Source organism: Danio rerio, chromosome 7, assembly GCF_049306965.1.
Source record: "Danio rerio strain Tuebingen ecotype United States chromosome 7, GRCz12tu, whole genome shotgun sequence".
Classification (NCBI taxonomy): domain Eukaryota; kingdom Metazoa; phylum Chordata; class Actinopteri; order Cypriniformes; family Danionidae; genus Danio; species Danio rerio.
The window spans coordinates 44185685-44206787 of record NC_133182.1 but is presented as its reverse complement, the minus strand read 5'-3'; the positions used below and the strand labels follow the sequence as shown (position 1 = coordinate 44206787).

General features: G+C 35.7%; 1 long non-coding RNA gene across 8 annotated transcripts in view; it reads left to right on the top strand.

Annotated features, from left to right (window-relative positions):
* The window catches only part of LOC108190697 (uncharacterized), a 135382-nt gene that overhangs the window by 75476 nt on the left and 38803 nt on the right, over positions 1-21103 (top strand). The window contains exon 3 of one of the 8 annotated variants that reach the window (XR_012382576.1): positions 7971-8481. The exons of the other annotated variants lie outside the window; for them this stretch is intronic. This is a non-coding gene — a long non-coding RNA (uncharacterized lncRNA). Of the gene's footprint in view, positions 1-7970; positions 8482-21103 lie in introns of those variants that run through there. 8 annotated transcript variants of the gene reach the window in all.

The following is a 21103-nucleotide window of genomic DNA, read 5'->3' as shown; positions in this document are numbered from 1 at the left end:
AATAAAAACTTGACTGACTGCTGAAAATATTTAATAGGAGGGCTAAAAATTTTCCTCTCAATTGTATATGAATCCACTTTATTTTGATGGTACGTTTGTTGAATTTAATTTACATTGCATCCACATGCGAACTAATCCTCATTAGGTTATAAGTAGACTGTTAGGTTGGGGTTGGGGTTAGGGTTAGTGTACGTTGACATGTACTTGCAAAGTTTCTTATAGTCAGTTATATGTCTGTTGAAGGAGCAGCATCAACAGATATTAACCAGATATTCTACTATAACTTGACCATCAATGATAACTATGAACTATGAAATAACTATGAACCATCAAAATAAAGTGAATCCTGAATATTCTTTTAGCTTTGCTAATTATAATGCTAACAACATATCTGATGTTTATTTTACTTCAACTTCCACTGAACGTGTTGTTTGCCACAGATAGGAGTGTGATTGAGTTGTTTAGGACATCTTTGTAGGGCACTACACCTTAAAGTTTCCCCAGAGTTTCCTACAGAAAACATTCCATAAGTATTAGTTATGGCCTCTCACAATCCTACTGAGACGGACCATCACGAACACCCTATTTACATCCTGACGTAGGCTATATGAAGCTTCAATTTGTGATGGCAGCAATTTCAGAAAGGAAATTACACTGTAACAAAAAAGGCCGGTGCTGTATTTCGATGATGTGAAGAAGAATGGCAGAACTTGAAAATAAATTGTGATTGACAGTTTTCAAATACATAACAATGGCAGAGAAGTCACTGTATAGGATTTTGAAGATGTTATTGGTATACATTCTCGGAAAGGGTTTTTGCTTTTCAGAGGACAGATTGTTTTGAAAGAAATTTTTTTTTTTTTTTTTTCTCCTCCCACATTGGCCTTCAGTAACCTTGATTCGCCCATAGCTAAAAACTAAAAGCAGTTTGCATTATCAAGTCTCAGCAGTGCGCAAGCCAGGTTTTGGACTAGGGGTATTGAATGATTTTCTTGAATTCAAACTTTATTCATTTCTGGTTGAAGTGTGGAAAGTAATGTTTTTTTTTATTATTATTATTATTATTATTTTTTTTTTTGTATTTGAAGACTGGCGTAGCACTAAATTAGTTCAATGTACATTATCAAGCACTGACAGATTGAGGTCACAGAATAAAACAGGCACAGCATAGAAGGTTACAACACAGATAGAGCTGAACTATTAGTTTTGCTTGTTTTCTCAAGCAGACATGTTCAATAATGTCATCCTATTGCTTGCAAATCATCATCTTGCTGTATAATCTCTTTCACACACAAACTCACACTCAAACAAATCTTATTTCCTGCGTTTACTACACATTTAGGGACAACGGTGATAGAAGAAAAATCCAAAAACTAATTAGACATATTTTGTTTCAAACTATCCTGAAAAAGAAAAATTGTTTATTATTATTAATATTAGTAATAATAATAACAATAATAGACTTTTTTGAAGTGATGTTGTAAATTTCAGTTGCAGATTGTCTTAAATATGATACAGCACAATTAATATTTAGGCTAATTATTTGGAATTCTTGATCATTGCTTTGTCTTTAATGCATAAACACTTCTAGTTAATGAGGATTTAAACAAAAAAAAAAAAAAATAAAATAAATAAATCCTAGTCTTTGACATATATGAGAAAATAGAGTATCTACTGTACACTCACCAGCCACTTTATTAGGTTCACCTCACTAGTAGTGGACTGGAACCCCTTTTGCCTTAAGCACTGCCTTAGTCCTTCATGGCATACATTCAACAATGTACAGGTAATATTCCTCAGAGATTTCGGTCTATATTGACATAATAGCATCACGCATCTCCCGTTCCACCACATCCCAAAGGTGCTCTATTGGATTAAGTCCGGTGACTCTGGAGGCCATTTGAGTACAGTGAACTTATGGCACGTTATCCTGCTGGAAATAGCCATCAGAAGATGAGTGCTTTCATGTTGATGATGCCAAATTCTGACCCTACCATCCAAATGTCGCTGCAGAAATCAAGACTCATCAGACCTGACAATGATTTTCTAATTCTTTATTGTCCAATTTTGGTGAGTCTGTGCAAATTCTAGCCTCAGTTTCCTGTTCTTAGCTGACAGTGGCACCCGGTGTGGTCTTCTGCTGCTGTAGCCCATCTGACTCAAGGTTGGACGGGTTGTGTGTTCATAGATGCTCTTCTGCATACCTCGGTTGTGGTTATTTGAGTCACTGTTGCCTTTCTATCAGCTCGAAACAGTCTGGCCATTCTCCTCTGACCTCATCATCAAGGCATTTGCACCCACAGAACTGCCGCTCACTGGATATTTTCAATTTTTCTGACCATTTTCTGTAAACCCTAGAGGTGGTTGTGCATTATAATTCCAGTATATCAGCAGTTTCTGAACTACTCAGACCAGCCCGTCTAGCACCAATAACCATACCATGTTCAAAGTCACTTAAATCACCTTTCTTCCCCATTCTGATACTCACTTTGAACTGCAGCAGATCGTCTTGACCATGCCTAAATGCATTGAGTTGCTGCCAAGTGATTGGCTGATTAATCATTTGCGTTAACGAGCAGTCAGACAGGTGTACCTAATAAAGTGGCCATTAATTGTATTATGTGATGATTGTGATGTACATTTACAAAGTGGAAATACACTCTTAAACTCGTGTCTTTTCATTTGTCCAAGGAGCTCAGCTACACAGATCAGTATTTCACTGCTTCATTTTTACATCAGCTTCACAGAAGAAGAGTTTGGTACTGTAGGACTTTTGCACTTTCCATAACTGTCTGTGATAAGCAACCAAAAGTCTTTACAAAGCTGTGTTTTCTTATATTCACATTTGGGAGACTTGGCTGAGAAAATGATGCAACGCCCAAAGATTTAAAATTGCCTAAAAAGAGAAACAGAGCGTATTTCCATAACTTACACATTCTCCTTGGTCTTTCTGTCCAAATCATAAAGGATAGACAAGAATCAGTATCTCCCTTCAATCCAAATACAAAATATGTTTCGCTCAAAGAGTGTTATGAAAACATTCTCTTGCAAACTCAAGAGCTCTCAAGAGATCGAAATTGTAATTATGTGCTTAGAACAGACGGGATCAATAGAAATAATGATTACTTAGAATTACTACAACTGAATAAAACCTTACAAAACTACAAAACTCTCCTGATGTAAAGAAGTTGAAGAGCAGTTGTAGAGGGCCGATTTCAATGTTGGGAGTCAGTGGGAAACCCTTGTTGAAGGAGCTCACAGCAGGTTTTATCAAAGCGCCGGTGTCTGCAGTGCAGTAGCTGTTCTCAGCATGTACATCATGCCTCCTCTTTCTGACAGCACCATTACTGCCTCACCCATTTCAGGATAATCACTTTCTAAACGCTCGGATCTTTATCCCTTTATCACACGCCTTGCTAAATATGAAGTTTCTCCTTGTTCTTTCTAGTCCTACTTTTGTATATGTTTACTGTCACGACGAGATTTTGGCTGCATTTGTATTCCATACTACATTACACAGATAACATGGGACAAATAAAATGCCATGCACTGATTCTTAAGACATGGAACAATCCTGTTCACAATTATAAATGCTATTAGATTTAAAAATGAAAATATTTAAAAGACTGAAAATACATCTGTGCCACATCCGACAGATCACACTATTGTCTTTCTTTTCTTTTTTATTCCTTTAAAACCTGTTTTAACACATTTGTATCTGTTTTTAATCATGTTTTATTCTTTGTTGTATTTATTTTCTTATACTTGTTTCTTTTATTCTTGTTTATGTAAAGCACTTTGAATTACTACTGTGTATGGAATGTGCTATATAACAAGCTTGCCTTGCCATATTTAGTGCCTGTTCATATTGACAATAAACGATGGCAAGGAAAAAGCATGGCAATTTTTATTAAATGTCAGGAGGTTGTAACAAAGCATGACTTACTGTAGCTTAGTACATGTAAGATACAAAAAAAATAGTTTAATTTATCAGTACACATGTTATTATTATTATTTGTTTTTTTCTAATTTTACACCCATTACACAAATTTTACAATTCTTTGTACCACTTCTCAAAAAGCAGTACTAGATTAACATTGTTTCAGCTTTGCAAACAGATCACACACAGAATTGTCTGCTCCTTAGCCATGGTTCAAATCTTCCATTTCACCACATCCCTTAGGTGCTCTATTGAATTGAGATCTAGTGACTGTGGATGCCATTTGGGGTTAGTGAACTCACTGTCCTATTCAAGAAACCAGTTTGACATGATTTGAATTTTGTCACATCCTCTTATCTCTGTGATCATAAAGAGGTGAATATGGTCTGCTGCAATACTCGGGTAGCATTACAGTTAGTAATACGAGCTTAAAGTCTGCCAAGAAAATGTCTACTACACCATTGGGGTTCATTCACACAGAAATGTGAGACATAGCTCAGGAATAATTGTTTATTTAAGCACCTCTATGATGTTGCAGTTAAATAAAATAGTCGTGCCAACTTGCTGCTGTAAACTAATGCTCACTGTCCCACATCCAAGTTCATGTAATTGGTTCATTGCCTTAGAATTGACAGTTATTAATGACTGTGTGTGTAAAAAAAAAAAAGAATATCTTTAAAATATAGTGCTCATGTGAGGTATGCGCTGTAAAAGACACAAGACGTGAGCATGACGGTTATGCAGGTCCATCAATTGTGTTTACATCAGAATGGAAAAAAAAAAAAGATCTAACAACACCAAAAGCAGACTTCAACAATGATACAAGTCTGCATCAATGTGTGCTTTCCATGAGGGTCTTGTTTCTGTATTGTGTATACTTAGTATGGTTGTAAATAGAGTTAAAGTCAATTGTGCACCCTTCTTTGAAATTTGTATTATTTTTCAAATTTTTTCAAAGGGATGTTGAACAGAGCAAGCAATTTTTTTTTTTTTTACAGTATTTCCTTCAATGTTTTTTTTTCTTAAGTAGAAAGTCTCATTTCTTTTTTTTCTTTTTACTATTTTAGGGTTAATATTATTATATTATAGAACAAACCACTGTTGTATAATGACTTATTTATACCAACTCTTATGCCTAATTATACCAACTTGCCTGGTTAACCTTGTTAAGTCTTTAAATTGCACTTTAAGCTGAATACAAACTTCTTGCCAAGTAATTTACTTGTGTATTTTGCATGCTTTCAGTTATGAAAACGCGATTTAAGGCACACTGTATTTTTGCAGACTTTAGAAAAGACGTTATTATGATGATAGCCAACCAGTGGTCTTGATGCTCAGGCGTTTTTCTGTGTGAGTGTCAAATTAACTGTCAAATGATGAGGGGCAACAGGCGAGATGCACACATGGCACATGAACACGGCACAAAACACTTGATGGCAATAGAAAACCATTTAAAAATGGCATGGTGTGATCAGGGCCTGAACAGCCATTCATCACTCTCAGGAAACATATGTATGCTCTCTAAAGATGCAGTCACAGTTGCCATGCCTCCAAACACAAGGTGAGATACAATAATCATCCTTTATATAAGGATAGAGCAGGTGGTATACATTCAGCGGGGAAAATAATTGTTGAACACCTCATGCTTTTTTCTGGGAATAATATTTCTAAAGGAGCTGTTGGCATGGAATTGAGCCATGTTTTGTTAAAAAAAAATAGAAATTGTGTATTTATGTTTAACTATGTGTAAAAAAAAAAAAAGAAATTGTGTATTTATGTTTAACTATGTGTAATAACAATGAAATGATACAAGAAGAAAGTACTAAACTACTGAAACATATTTAATACTTTATATAAAAGCTTAAAGACACCTCTCGTGTGGAGAATAAAGACTTGCTCAGGTGTGAGTTTTTCACTAACTTCAACAGAATGTAAAAATCTTGATGGTTCCGTGGGCCTTGTGTATCAAATCTGAGCTTTATTTTGTATTTTCTATGGGGTTCAAGTCAGGTGACTGGCTGGGCCATTTTACAGCTTGATTTTATTTCTCCAAAAGGATTTGTGTTTCCTTGCTGTGTTTTCGGGTCATTGTCTTGTTGAAATGTCCATCCTGGTTTTATCTTTATCACTCTGATAAGATGTTGGACTGAAGCAGCTAATATTAGTTTACATAACTAGATGTACTGAGGTTTGCTGAATAACTTCTGAGAGATTTCAGCTGCTGTCTGCCTTTCTGCACTTCCATATCTGTTTGTTCAATAATTTGTCCCTGTGTTGTTTTATTTTATTACACATAACTTCATGTATAAACTAAATAGATTTGTTTTCTTTGCATACTGTATATAGAATTTATTTATTTATTTTTTTTTGTCTTGAATGTTGTCACCAACATTCAGGGAAAATTTCAAGTCAACAGCAACTTTAGAAATATGTTTTCTGAGAAATATGGTGACGTGTTCAATTCTCAATACTCATTTCCCTGCTGTAATTGTTGGGGTGTTAAAATATGTGCATACGCATGGTTAGTGTATAAGACCCAATGTCTTTATTTAAGGTTTGGGAAAATTATTGTATTAATACTTAGTTGTAAATAGCGTAAAACTGTTCATATATTACCATATTGTGCCTTTTATTTTAAACCAGCCACATGTATATATATATATATATATACAGGGCTCGAAATTAACCTTTTTGCTTGGTAGCACCGGTGCTCCTAACTTAAAAAATGTAGGCGCATCAGCCAAAATTTAGTTGCACCCACCAATTATGAGCACCGTTACTACAAGTTTTATACAAGCAGATTTATTGTATTTGAAACCAACACTAATCAAACTAACAAGCAAAAAAAATGAATACATATATGCAAGCATGAGGAAAATATGTCTCAACGAAATCCCGTTATCACAAGAATATACATTTTTATAACAGAACTGAGTGACTAAAGCATACACGGAGCGCTCACCGGCCCTGCACGCACTGCTTGAATGAATCTGTTAACCTTATAACTGTGCTGTTCTCACAAGTGCTGTCTGATATTGCAATGATGCTTTTGACATATACTGTTCCTTATTATATGCATACATGTTAATAGCCATACCGGTCTTTTCATGAGAAGCGATATTAGTTTACTCAGTGCAAGCCCGCTTGCGATGGTGTACGTGGTGTTCGATTTGACATATAGCTGCCCCTTACACGGCGGATAGCATCTGGCGATTATATGAAGGATTAAACAGAAGCTCTCGTGCTAGATGTGGCAAAGTTAACGTTACCTGAAAACTCCATTCCACAGACTTTTCATAGCGGACTTGAAGCCAATGGAAGTCTTCTACTCTTGGAAAAGTGTAGATGGTGGATTAACATTCAGCACATGATCACTGGTAAGATGTGTCATTCTTTGTAACTATGGTTTCTAAAACTAAATCTGTCAGTGTAATCTTCATTTTCATCAATCTTTCGCGGTAGTAGCTCTCTGTCATCCAAAGCCAGAAGGCGCTGAGTGATTGACAGCTGATATTAACCAATCATTCGCGTACAGTGCTTGAGCAGGTTTGGGCCATTAAGAGGAGCGCGAAGGCAGGGCAAAGCAATACTGACTTGGCTTGTTTACTGCAGCAAGTTGAAATGACAACTGTTTTCAACCATTCCTGAGCGCTGCGTTTCACGTTTCAAGTGCTGACAAAGAGCTTTGAGATGCATTCTGCGTGAATGTCTCCCGAATCCGCGCATGTGGTGAACATTTTGCAGTAAAAACTGGTGGCACACAACAATTTTAAGCACTCGCAGAAATGCTCCCAAATATATTTTAAGGTCGCATAGATAAAATTTCGGGTGCATAAAATGTGTCAAAATGGTCGCAATTTCGAGCCCTGATATATATATATATATATATATATATATATATATATATATATATATATATATATATATATATATATATATATATATATATATATATATATTAGTAAAAAAAATAACAAAAAAATAAATATTTTTAAATGTTGTGGTTATGTCTTTTTGTTGTCACATACAGACTATTACTGGACTCCTACTGGACATCCTGGGATTCCCATGGAGCAGTGACTGGCTGTTGCGGTGTTGAAATATTTATCAATTTAATGCAGTTTCATTCCTTTTGTCACTGTGGTTGATTTGTAATATGAATCTTTCTAGGAAATGCCTCGAGTCTGCCCCAAGCAGACTGCTGTTTGCTGTAGATTTGTTTTCCCCCATTTGCTGCCGTTTGCACCTGATTATTGATTCATTAATATTGCAGTGTGGCAAATTTGGAAAAGTGACATTTTTGGGACATATTCTTGAATGGTTAGCATCTTTTGTAATCATCCCCAACCCTTCATTTCAAATGCATTAACACTATTTATTTATATATTTTCCCTTATTTGGATCAAGTTTGTTCAAATTACTGCTAAGGTAGTTGATATTTGTATAGTAGCTTGTTTGATTTCTGTACATGGTCCATTAGATCAACACTGTCAACAATTTGTTTAATGGATCAACAAAGTTTTTAATAAATGTTTCACATTACAGTTTTAATGTAATTATGTGAATTCTTTGTAGGGATAGTTTAGAGACTGACCCAAAGATTGACCAGTCTGGTAGATAAAGAAGAGCCGGAGTCAGAGATTTAAATAAATAAATAAATCAGGTTTACTGAAGATAGTTTGCAGTTACATCAGCAGAAGCCAGCTTCAACACTCGCAATGAGTTCCTAGTCCGCTCTGCTTACAATCACCAATCAATAACAATTATACTTTCACATAACATCATTAACTGCGTCATACATATAGGTGTTCTAACCTGATTGGTTAAAACACAGATAGACTAGGAACATTTCCACGTGGGGTTCGTGCGTACAATTCTGAACAATATCTCAACATAAACGTCAGACATCCTTTAGACTGATTAGAGCTGACTACAAACCTGTAAAATGGATCAACAATCAAACAAAACACACACACACACACACAAAGTATAATCTGTTTCTTATCCAAGGCTGAGTGTACCCTCAGCCGTCTTCATCAAAACTGGTTAAAAACCGGTATAATCTACATTCAAGCAGTTATAATTCCTTACTACACAAAGTCTATCTTGAATAAAAAGTAGAATCACTTTAAAGGAATTAACCGTAAAAATAGCAAAATCCCTTTAGACATTTTAGACAGTATTAACTTGTCGAAATAACAATAGAAACAGTTGCTTCCAGTCTTCAGCCCTCAGTTCCACTCAAGGTCTTCGTGACCTCTGACCTAGATTGGTGGCTTCTGAAAATAGTTATAAAGAGACAGGCAAATGCACTGAACATTCTTATATTAAGCAATGTGTTAACTTATTCATTAATTAAAATCAATTCACAGTTAAATACTGAGAAACAGGATGATGAAAAAGATAAACGTTGGTCCATGATGAGAGGTATTGGAAAGCAGAAATCCAAATCCTTCAACTTCATTCTTGACTTCTCACTTATTATTACTTTTGTGTAAAATATTGTCCAAATATCATATAGTAAAAATGTAGAGGGCATCACTTGATGCTCATAATTTTTTTCTTTCTTTTCTTATTTAATTAAATAGGTGTTTATCATGTTTAATTTTTTTCATCTATGTAAATGTATATAAATTGTGTTTTATTTAACTGTTTAAACCTTCTTCCACGGCAGCAACAATCTGTAAAGTATATTCTTTCCAACCCATCTTTCTGATTATGCACCCCTACTAAATGCACCAAATATGTCCCAGAAGCATTTTATTATTTTTTTTTTTTCACAAATCTACCATAGGCTGCTGTGTACACTTTTTGAGATCTCAAATTTCTCTTGCAAGTTCCATTCATGCATGCCCTTCTTGTGTAAATCCACCAGGCTGCTGTCGACTGACTCTCCTCTTCCCAAAATCTAACTGACAGTGTTTTGAAAAGCAATCCATAAAAAAAGCCCTCATGGCAGCCTGATTTTTACAACATTTTCAGATTTTATAGCTTTTGTTTTTGTCTTACCTGCTTTCTGGAACTGTTCTTCCACGACAAGCTACTGGTCAAACTGGTAAAACAGTGGAAAAGCCATCCACATGGAGATTAGAGGTCAGCTGGTAAGCGCGAAAAGGAACAGAACCATACCGCCCCGTATAGTTAGTTTTAAAGACAAAATGCAGTCATAGTGTATGTTCCTCCAGTTACATCATTTGCAATCTCCAGAAATGTATTTAGGGCTACATTTTCAGAATGAGTTTTTGATTCTTTCAAATGAGACTGAGCTAAGATCTACAGGTAATCACAAGATTTACAATGATCTGAATTGAACATACATTTGATTTTCTTATCTGTAGCCCCACCACCAACAAAAAATATAAATAAATAAAATGTGGGGCTGAAGGTAAAGGGGTTAAAATGCTCAAGAGATGCTCTTGTGCCAGAATTTAAATGGATAGCTCTCAAAAGTACCAACCATACATATTTTACATGCATAAAATGGACACATTTGCCTGTGCACAGACACAGACAGAAAGTAGGACATGCACATAATGAAGCATTGAATGTAAATGCTGCCATTTCATAAAGAGTTCTCAAAGTGCTTACACAAATCTTCTTTTTTCTATTGTTAAATTACTAAAAGAGTTTGCTTTATAAAAGGGTGTCATTTGCTGCCAACCGTGCTTATCCAAGTTTCCTAAAATTGTTCCAAATTCAAGTTCTTTCTCTCAGAATCTTTTGGTTCACACAGAGTTCGAGTGCTTCCCTCTGCTCAAGCATTGAGATGCAATCAACTTCAAGTGGGCTCAGATGAACCCAGAAGACCCAGAACAGACATGTGATGATAACCTGCTATGAGTGGGAAGCTGTCATTTGTTTAAACCCAAGAATTAAGTAGTTTGGGTTATTTCATTATTATATATTTTTTTTCACCCTGACAACATAACTTCATTATAAACATAATAAATTCTATTAGTTTATTTGTGTGGTTGGGATTTGATGTTCGTGGTCTGATATACCAGTCATAAAACATGAAGACAGGAAAACGTACATGTCAGAGAAATCTTAATTTGCTTTCGACTCTGAGAAATCTTGCTCGATGTGGTGCTCAACTTGTTAAGTTTCTTAAAAAAAGAAGAAAAAGAAGGCTGAATACTGTCAAAAAATGCCAGTGTACTCTCCAAGAGATGTAACCATTATTTTACGGAAAGGAGTCTTCTGCTATAACAAAACCCTTTAATCAAGTGACAGACAACAGAGCACATGTCAATGAATGAGTCCACAGCCGATTTAATTGGTTTCTCTAACTGTAAGAAGGTGTGCTCAATACATGCTGTTCCCTTTTTTATTCTGCTGCCACTTGTCAAGAGCTAAATTCTAATCCTATAGTTTCCAAATGGCAGCTTAATAAAACAAATAAGCTGCATTGTTGTAGTCTTGAAGATAACAATAGCAAATCTTAGTATATAATGCCATACACATACAGTTGAAGTCACACTTATTCACCCTCATGTGAATTTTTTTTTTTTAAATATTTCCTAAACAGTGATTAGCAGAGCATATAAATATTCACAGTATTTCCTATAATATTTCTTTTCTTCAGATGAGTGTTTTATTTGTTTTATTTTGGCTACAATAAAATCAGTTTTAATTTAAAAAAGAAATAATTAAAATGTCTATATAATTAGCCTTTATATTCAATATATATTTTTGATTGTCTACTGCATCACTGTTATACAATGACTTGCCTACTTTGCAGAATTAAGCCTTCACATTTTACTTTAAACTGAATACTAGTATCATGAAAAATATCTATTAAAATATTATGTACACTGTAAAATATTGGACCTTAAGTTTTCAGTATATAACTGGCTAATAATTGAATTACTTTCACTGTAAGGTACTATGTAAATTCACAGTAAATTACTGTAAGGTAGATCATAATAACAACAATACTGAAAAAAATATTTTTAAATATAAAAAAATGTCTGTACTAGCATAAAAGTTTGTGTATTAATTTCTATGCGGATTAAAACAGAGTGTTGGAATTCCTATAACTAACGTGCAAAAAAAAAAAAAAAAAAAAGCTTTTTACAGTAATTTGCTGTAATCCTGTTGCCTGCCTTAATTTCACAATAAAATTCTGAAAATGTATGTAATTTACTGTGAAAAATTACAGTAACCGCTTAGCATTTTTTAGAATGTAGGATTAGAGTTTGTTGTTAGGTTATAGGATGTGCAAAATTTACCATTATTATTATGTGATGTGCAACAAGAGTGCTGTAAATAAATCAAAAAGCTACAATGTTTTGCAGCCCAACATAAACACAATAATTACATTCTAACTAATAACTAATTTGCTATTTACATAAATATCTAATAGTAATATACATCTAGTATTAAGTGGGATTAATGGTGATGCTTTAATTTTCAGTGGACTGGGGAATTCATTTTGATTGTCAGGCAACAGGTTGGCTGGGCAGAAGAGAAAGACACAGAAAAGATTTTCCCTCAGTGTTCATTAGAGTGTTATAGCAAGAAGAGGAAGAGGTTGCCTCGGCCCTTTCATTTGGGCCTTTCGTCTGATTGCCAGCCCTTGCTTTCCATCTGGGTGCAGAACCTTTCCACTCTGATTAATGAAGCAGCAACACAAGCTGTTTTTTTCCCCAACTATTTTGATACCTTGTCTGCTATTTCCTTATCAAAAGTTCAATTATATACATACAAAGCAATCCATCATTTAAATGAAGCTGACTGGAGAGGCAAATTAAAAATGTCCATTTAAATTAGGAAAGTTCACACTCTATTTAAAGAAAAAAAGGTCCCTGGCAACAACAAGTTTACTTAAAACAAGCTAGTTTTGTGCACAATCGACTGTGAAAACTAAAATTACCAGCTACTTGAAATGTAAGCTTGGTTATTAATGCCAGATGAATGTTTTTGCACTTAGATTGCTGTAATATTTCAATCAATAAACCTTGCTGTTTTCATCAGAAATTCTGTATCCCGTTGGAAAAACTTTCACACTTTTTCATATGTAGTTTTGGATTTTATTTCCCTTTAATAATAAAAATCTTCATTTCAAGGGGCAATTTCACACCACTCTGTGTGTGTGTGTGTGTGTGTGTGTGTGTGTGTGTGTGTGTGTGTGTGTGTGTGTGTGTGTGTGTGTGTGTGTGTGTGTGTGTGTGTGTGTGTGTGTGTGTGTGTGTGTGTGTGTGTGTAGTGTAGTGTTTATATACAGTGGAGGAAATAAGTATTGAACATGTCACCATTTTTCCCAGAAAACATATTCTAAAGGTGCCCTTGACTTAAGATTTTTACCAGATGTTGGTAACAAATAAAAAAAATCCATATATGCAAGGTAAACAAAACAAATTAGATTACAAGTTAAGTTATGGCAAAAGTATTGAACACATGAAAAAAGGGAGGTGTAAAAAGACAGTGACAGCCCAGACAGCAGCTGAAATTTCTCAGAAATTATTCATCAACCCTTGCTCTTTGTCATTGTAAATTTATATGAGAAGCTTCAGTCCAACATCTGCATTAACCGGATGATGAAGATGAAATCAGGCTGGACATTTCAGCAGGACAATGATATAAAACAGCCAAGGAAACTCTTAAATGCTTTCAGAGAAAGAAACTCAAGCTGTAGAACGGCTCAACCAATCACCTGAATTGAATCCAATAGAAAACACAAAATAAAGATCAATCAGATATTTGATAGAGAGAAAGAAAGAAAGAAAGAAAGAAAGAAAGAAAGAATGTCCAAAGACTTGTGGTATAGGTGAATTGAAAAAAAACTAAATTGGCCATAGTGTATGTCTGTGCATGCAAGAATGTATGGGTGTTTTCAAAGGCATCCGCTGCATAAAACACCCAGGATAAGTATATGTTACTATGTATATGTAACAATTTTTTCTGTCTCCAAGACCCCTTTAATCTTCACCTGGTCATCACATTTCAGATTCAGAGCCCATATCTGAGTAATGAGCTTTCATTGCTTTATAGAGGAGAGGGGGACAGTGCTCACAGGCAGGTAACACTCTCGTCTCATCTTCTGTCTACAACCTGTAATAATTATCTTAGAATCACAGGGGAAATAACCCAGACTAAAGACAGAATATTTCCTCAGCAGGGCTTAATATAAATATAATATAATTATAAGATTAATATAAGGAGCTTGGAGGGGCTGAAGCCCCGGGGTCCAAACATTGCAGGGCTGCCCACTGTTGGCTGTAATGTCTGGAGCTGAATTCATTTAACACATTCAGTGACGAATGACAAGTTGATTAGTTTATACATTGTCCATTGATCTACTGTCTATCTATAGCATATAAAAATAGATGCTTGGGGAGGAAAGTAAGAACTTCTCATTGAAGTTCAAAGAAATAGCAACATAATACCTGACATTGCTGACAATCCTGATCGAAGATGTTTCAGCAATTATTGATAATCAGAAAAAAAAAAACAAAAAAAAAAACGTCACACACAATTTAAGCCCTGGGAATGGATCCTGTCTCTCATCGTTGCCCCAGTTGCATTGTCCGTTTTTTAGATCTTCTTTGATTAAAGATCAATAATTGTCTTCTATAGCATGAGTGATTGAGCTACCATTGAGCTACCTGACACAAAAATCATAGCTAAAACTAAAAATTTCATGACGCCAAGAAGAAGCCAAGGCAGCACTTAATTTGAATACGATATTTGACCTAGTAAACTGCATGTCTCTGCCCTTTATTCAAACATCATATTATATTAACAGGTATTTAAAAGCATTTTGCAAACTGGATACAGTCTTTGTGTGGTTTCTGCTTAGTAGTCATTTAATTTGTGATCATTTAAGAAACAAAATGCTTATTATGTAATGCAGAGATGAATGACTGCTTATCATATACAAGGGGGAAATAGTAAAATAATAAATAATTACAAATTTTATATAGTAAATGTGAATGGGAGCTCCTCAAATACAAAGGAAACACAACTGTTACCAAAAGAAAATGAGGCAGAGAAAAAGTAAACACCTCCACTCAACAAAGCAACTATAGTTTTTGCTTCCGTTTTTAACTCAAGATCTAAAATGCTTTCTATGTACACAAAATACCTGTTTCACTCAAATAGTGTTTGAACGTTTGTCTTTATATGTGTTAATAAACACCTCTTTTCTGAGATAATACCACCTCACAGATGTGGCAGATAGGTGTTCCTTAGGGCCTCTTTACACCTAAGCCCTGTTTCAAAAAGGAGATAAAGTGAAAACTCAGAGTTTGTTAACCCTGAAATAAGAAAAACTCTGGATTTTCCGTTTCAAAATGGCAGGTTTGTCAAACTCGAGAATGCAGAGTAGTCAAGCCTGTTTCTGAAAGAGAGGTAACTTTTACTCAGAGTCATTTAACGTAGTAACTTACTCTGTGAACCTAACCTGGTCAGGAGCAGGTTTTATTCGCTAAACTCTGTCGTTTATCTGAAAGTCATCTGAGTTTCTGTCAGTGTCCTCCCCTTTTTTAAAGACGAAGCGGAATTTCTTGCCTTAGCCTTAGTCATTCATTTCCTACATTTCAGTCATGAAAAAACTGTACAAAAGCACGCACATCTCTCTTAATTATTTTTAATTTAATAAATTTTGTATTTTTTGAGCCTTGTTGTGGCCGCCTTTGATTTACACTACATTTCAGTCACACAAAGAACAAACTTACGAAAATGGCTTGTCCTTTTTTTGGGAAAATTATAATTAGATTAAATACCAGTTTTAAGTTTTACCTTTGATAATCCTGCAAATAAATTAATAATTAGCTTAAATTCACTGTCCTTCGACAGGGACATGTACTGTAACTAGATTAATAGGATTATTACTCGCTCTAAAAACTATTTTTAGTACTGCTCACATTCTAAATGTCATATCAACCTTTACTTCTTGATCAATAAAAAAGACAGACACACAAATGCACTCTAAAAACTATTGAAAACTCAATTTAGAAATGTTGTCTTAAACTGATTAATGTGTAAAAGTTTGAATCTTAAACATTTCCACAGAACATTAAGGTTATATGCATCCTTGTTTTGTCAAATTTGTTGTAGAAACTATGCAGTAGCCTTTTTTAATTACATCTGAAATAACTTCAAAATTACAGCCAATCCCCCACTTTTCAAGTAAAAAGTCAATAAACATCACACATTACATTACTTATTTAATTACCATACTTAAATATTTAAATATTTAAAATGTAATCTAACACATTAACTTGAACTGTCTCTGTTTCGCTGATGCAATGGTGTTTCTTTTTTTTTTAATATATGGTTTGATTTGCTATAACTTTGCATGAGCACGTGAAGTTCAGCTGGAGACAAAAATGCAATGCATTGCCATGGTGACTCGTAATTTCTGCGCTCTATTGATAATGCCTTTTAATAGTTGCGATGTGCACGCTTAACTCAGAATTAGTCTACTCAGACTTGATTGAAGTAACTCAGACCCTGACGAGTGGGTTTAGATGCGGGGTTGGTGCAACACCTCCTTTTCAAAATTGTGCATTTTTGACAAAACTGACAAAACATAAAATAGTTGCAAAATGTTTCCATTTACACCTGACAATATTAATGCATCTACGTCCAATCAGATATGATTCTATTCTTGGGTGACACGTTGGCACAGTGGGTTGAGAAGGAAAGTCGCTGGTTCGAGCCCCGGCTGGGTCAGTTGGCATTTCTGTGTGAAGTTTGCATGTTCTCCCAGTGTTCATGTGGGTTTTCTCCGGGTGCTCCGGTTTCAAGTCCAAAGACATATGGTACAGGTAAATCAGGTAGGCTAAATTGTCTATAGTGTATGTGTGGATGAGAGTGTATGGGTGTTTCCCAGTGATGGGTTGCAGCTGGAAGGGCATTCGCTGCATAAAACATATGCCAAATAAGTTGGCGGTTCATTACGCTGTGGTGACCCCAGATTAATAAAGGGACTAAGCCAAAAATAAAATGAATGAATGAATGATTCCATTCTTCAAATCCAGTAGTATATGCAGATTTAGCTTGGTTATGCCATTTCACTACATCAATATAATTTTACAGAATTTACAGAAGTGTACACTCTGTACACTGTATTTTTTTTACTTGTTCAAACAACTTATTTAAAATGAGCTCAAACAACACAATTCTTGAGATTTCATTGGGACAACTTAATTTTTTTATGTTCAATCTACATAAATTAAAAGTGTTAGCTAACTTAATCGCTTTGTGTTGGGATAATATGAATGAATTATGTGGAACCCTGCATTTTTTACAGTGTAAGATAAGCATAACATATGGCAACATGATGCTTTATATGCTACATTACTCAAGCATTCCTTGTCAGGGTTCTGCCACTCTGGTCTTGTAAATTCTTGTTTTGGTGGCAGAGCTCGAACACTAGTTCTGTCTGGTCCTGTTTCTGTCTCTGTGTGTGCGCGCGGCGTCGTGAGTGTACGCAGAGTCCGCCCGGGCTCTGCGTCCCTCGGACGCGCGCGCGCTCTTGTACTCGTGTTTGTGTTTTCGTCTGTCTGCAGCGTGGTGTTTCATTCCCAGCGTCTCAGTCTAGTTGGTTTCGGTTTTGGTCGGCGCTGGGATGAAGCATGCACGCTGCGTGTGTGAGCGCACAGTGAGTGTTTTCATTCATCGTGTGCTCGTGTCTTGCGTCTGTTGTCAAAGCACGTGGCTCTGTGTTTACATTGTGGTCACGTGCTTTTGTCGTGTGCTTCAGTTTTGTGTTTGTTGTCATGAACATGCGGTTAATGAGTTCTCTCATTGGCTGCATGTTCTTGTCCTGTTTTATGTGAGCGCATGGCTTGTCTCCTCTATGTCATGCGCTCTCCCATCTATTGTCTTGTCCCACCCACCTTGTTATTTTGTTTGTAATTATTATTTTCACCTGTCCGCCTGTCTGTTCATTGGTTTGTCTTTCCTATTTATTCTCTTAGTGTGCTCTGTTCTGTGCTGGTCCGTTGTTAAATGTTTCCTTGCTCTGTTGAATGAGGTCTTTGATATCTGTTCTACAACAGTGCTTTAAAGTAGTGTCATGCCAAGTCTAGTTGAGTGTGTAGTGTAATGTTGTGTTTTTTCCCCACATGGGGAGATTTGAGTTTTGTTTTTGTTTTATTTCTTAATAAATCCTTCATTTTCTGCATTTGGGTCCTCGCCTCCTCTCCATCCACCCCCATATCGTGACATTCCTATTTACTAAAATTATTAATACATACCTCAGACCTTATTTTACAAGTGGCTATTAATTGTAATAATTTACTTTGTATGTGTATTTTTCTAAATAAACATAGGAAATCCATGTCCTCTGGTGTGACACAATAGGCAAAATTTCAATTGGGCAATAAAAGAAGCTGCCATTGAAGCCCATAATGTGCACCTCTCAAGTATTTGTCTCAGAATTTTTCACATATTAACTTTTTTTGTAACCACTGTCAAATAATTAAGTTTTGTTGTCCTTTGGTGTGAAACCACTGTTTAACTGTTAAATGTCCAACAAGTAAAAAATATATTAAATGTACTCCCATAATGTACCCATATACTTTATATGGTAGTTGTAGCATGTAATATAGTGCGCACGTACATGTGTGTGTGTGTGTGTGTGTGTGTGTGTGTGTGTGTGTGTGTGTGTGCGTGCATGTGTGTGTGTAAGGGACATTGTGTAGAGCATGTCCATGTGCTCATGACACATAAAGAGCCACTGTGGTCAAATATATGCAATTCAGCCTGCATCACATCCTTGTCACATTGTTGATCCTCTTCCTTGTCCCTCTCAGCTGTTTTACTAATAAATGACGAAACCCCAAAACAGGAAAACAGGTCCCCACAGGGTTGTCAGAATGTGTGTTTATAATCCAGACTCAACTAAACATGAGTGTTTGAAATACATTTAAGTCAGTTACTTTTATGTATTTATTACACATCTCTCTGCAATACCTGATTCTGATTGGTCAGTCACAACATGTCAAGGTGCGTTATTCCCAGATATCAACGGCTACCACAGACACATACAGGAACTTCACATCATCTTGACCATCAATGAATACGTTTACATCCACATTTATAAGTGTCTGTCACACCGATGTTCTTAAATGTGTGGCACCATCTTGTGACTGCATAATATATGCTAGGACAACGTAAATAAAATATCACATGGAACCATAGTGGCTGACATTACTTGGATGATGATCTACTTTTGCCCTCACTGTCATTGGTCTTTTTAGTGATATGCTAATGGTATAATAAATGTTTGGTCCAGTTGGACAACACATTACAATTTTTAACGGCAAGCATCTCCTGCATACTTATCACTAGCCATACCTATATTACTTGTCATTTTCACTCATTTCCTATTTATGTAAGACAGAAAAATCTTTGAGACACACTGGGTTAGCATATGCATGTAACTAAAAGAGGCTTTCACAGAGGAGAGAATCCAAATGCAGATTTATTCAACATTAGTCAGGCAGGCAACGGTCAACACAAGAGCAATCGGGTTCTTACAGATAACCTAGAAGTCAAAACCAGAGAAATGTAAAATGAACTAGGAACAAGGATAGAAGTAGATAACAAAACACAAGGATCAAAGAACATGGCTAGACAAGAAAATAAAAATGCTACATAAAGTTTCATGTTCGTTTTAACTACCACAACAAACAAACGCAATGTGTGTGAGCAAATGTGGTGGATAAATAGTCTGTGTCATGAGTCCTTGAGCAGCTTCGGCTGAGAGTGTTTGCAGTCAGACGTGATTAGGAACCGGTGTGTGTGCATGGTGCATGCTGTGATTTGTAGTCCATTTGGTGGCAGAGTTGTAATTCTCCATCAATCCGCAATACAGCTAAATCGCTGGTGACTGTAACAATGCTCCATTCAGCCATCTTAGTTTTTGCGGCTTTGCATTTGTTTCAATTAAATAATTGATCAACTTTATGACACAGTAGGTAGTGCTGTCACCTCAAAGCAAGAAAGTCGCCGGTTCGAGCCTTAGCGGCTGGGACAGTTGGCGTTTCTGTGCGAAGTTTGCATGTTCTCCCTGTGTTCGCGTGGGTTTCAACCAGGTGCTCTGGTTTTCCCCACAGTCCAAAGACATGCGGTACAGGTGAATTGGTTAGGCTAAACTGTCCATAGTGTATGAGTGTGAATGAGTGTGTATGGATGTTTCCCAGAGATGGGTTGCAGCTGGAAAGGCATCCACTGTGTAAAACATGCGCTGGATAAGTTGGCGGCTCATTCCGCTGTGGTGGCCCTAGATTAATAAAGGGACCAAGCCGAAAAGAAAATAATTGAATGAATGAATAAATAAACGTTATTGCTCAAAATTTTCTATGTATAATTTTTACAATTTCTAGCAAGTAGCTGTGTAATAAGTGGGATAAATTACATCCAGGCAGTTGTTGTCACAGAATAAAGCCCTTCAGGGTTATACAACATCCAATAAGCCTGCCAGGCTTTATTCTGCGATTAACAACTGCCTAGAGAGATATGCAGCTCTTTGCACAATCATTTTAGTACATCACAAACACTTTTATCGTAGTGCCTGATTTGTAAACCAATAAATCTTGATGCTTGAATGACATATCTATGTTCCAATTTAATAAGTTAGCATGGTAACCTTGTAACTGCATGAGACAACACAATATGAAATTAGCAAAAAAATAAATAAAAAAATATAGTATCATGAACACAGTACCAATGAATTATCAAATCTCTCTATTAACTAGTTGTTTATAGCATGTCTATGATTAAACATATTGGCTGTTTATTAGTACTTATAAAGCACTGTACATATTATTAGTAATTATTTTCTACATTCATAGTCTTTCCCAATACCTAAACTTAATTACTACATTATTAACTATGAATAAGCACAACAATGCGTATTGTGTCATAGTTAATTATTTGTTAAAAGCAAGATCTAAATCTTAAAATAATAATAAAACTAAAACATATAAAATCATAGTCATAGTGAATTTATTCATTTTACTGGTGTTGGTGGCCCACTGTGCTTCCCCTTCTTGCTTGCTGCATGTTGCACTTATAGTCTGGTGCAAGAGTGTGTTTCTGGCACCTTGTTGGTGGTCCACATTCTCTGTATGTGTGACTCTCTAAGTCATCTGAGAACTTTAGTGGGGTTGTACTGGAAATCTGTCATGTGGACCGTAAAAAGAAGTG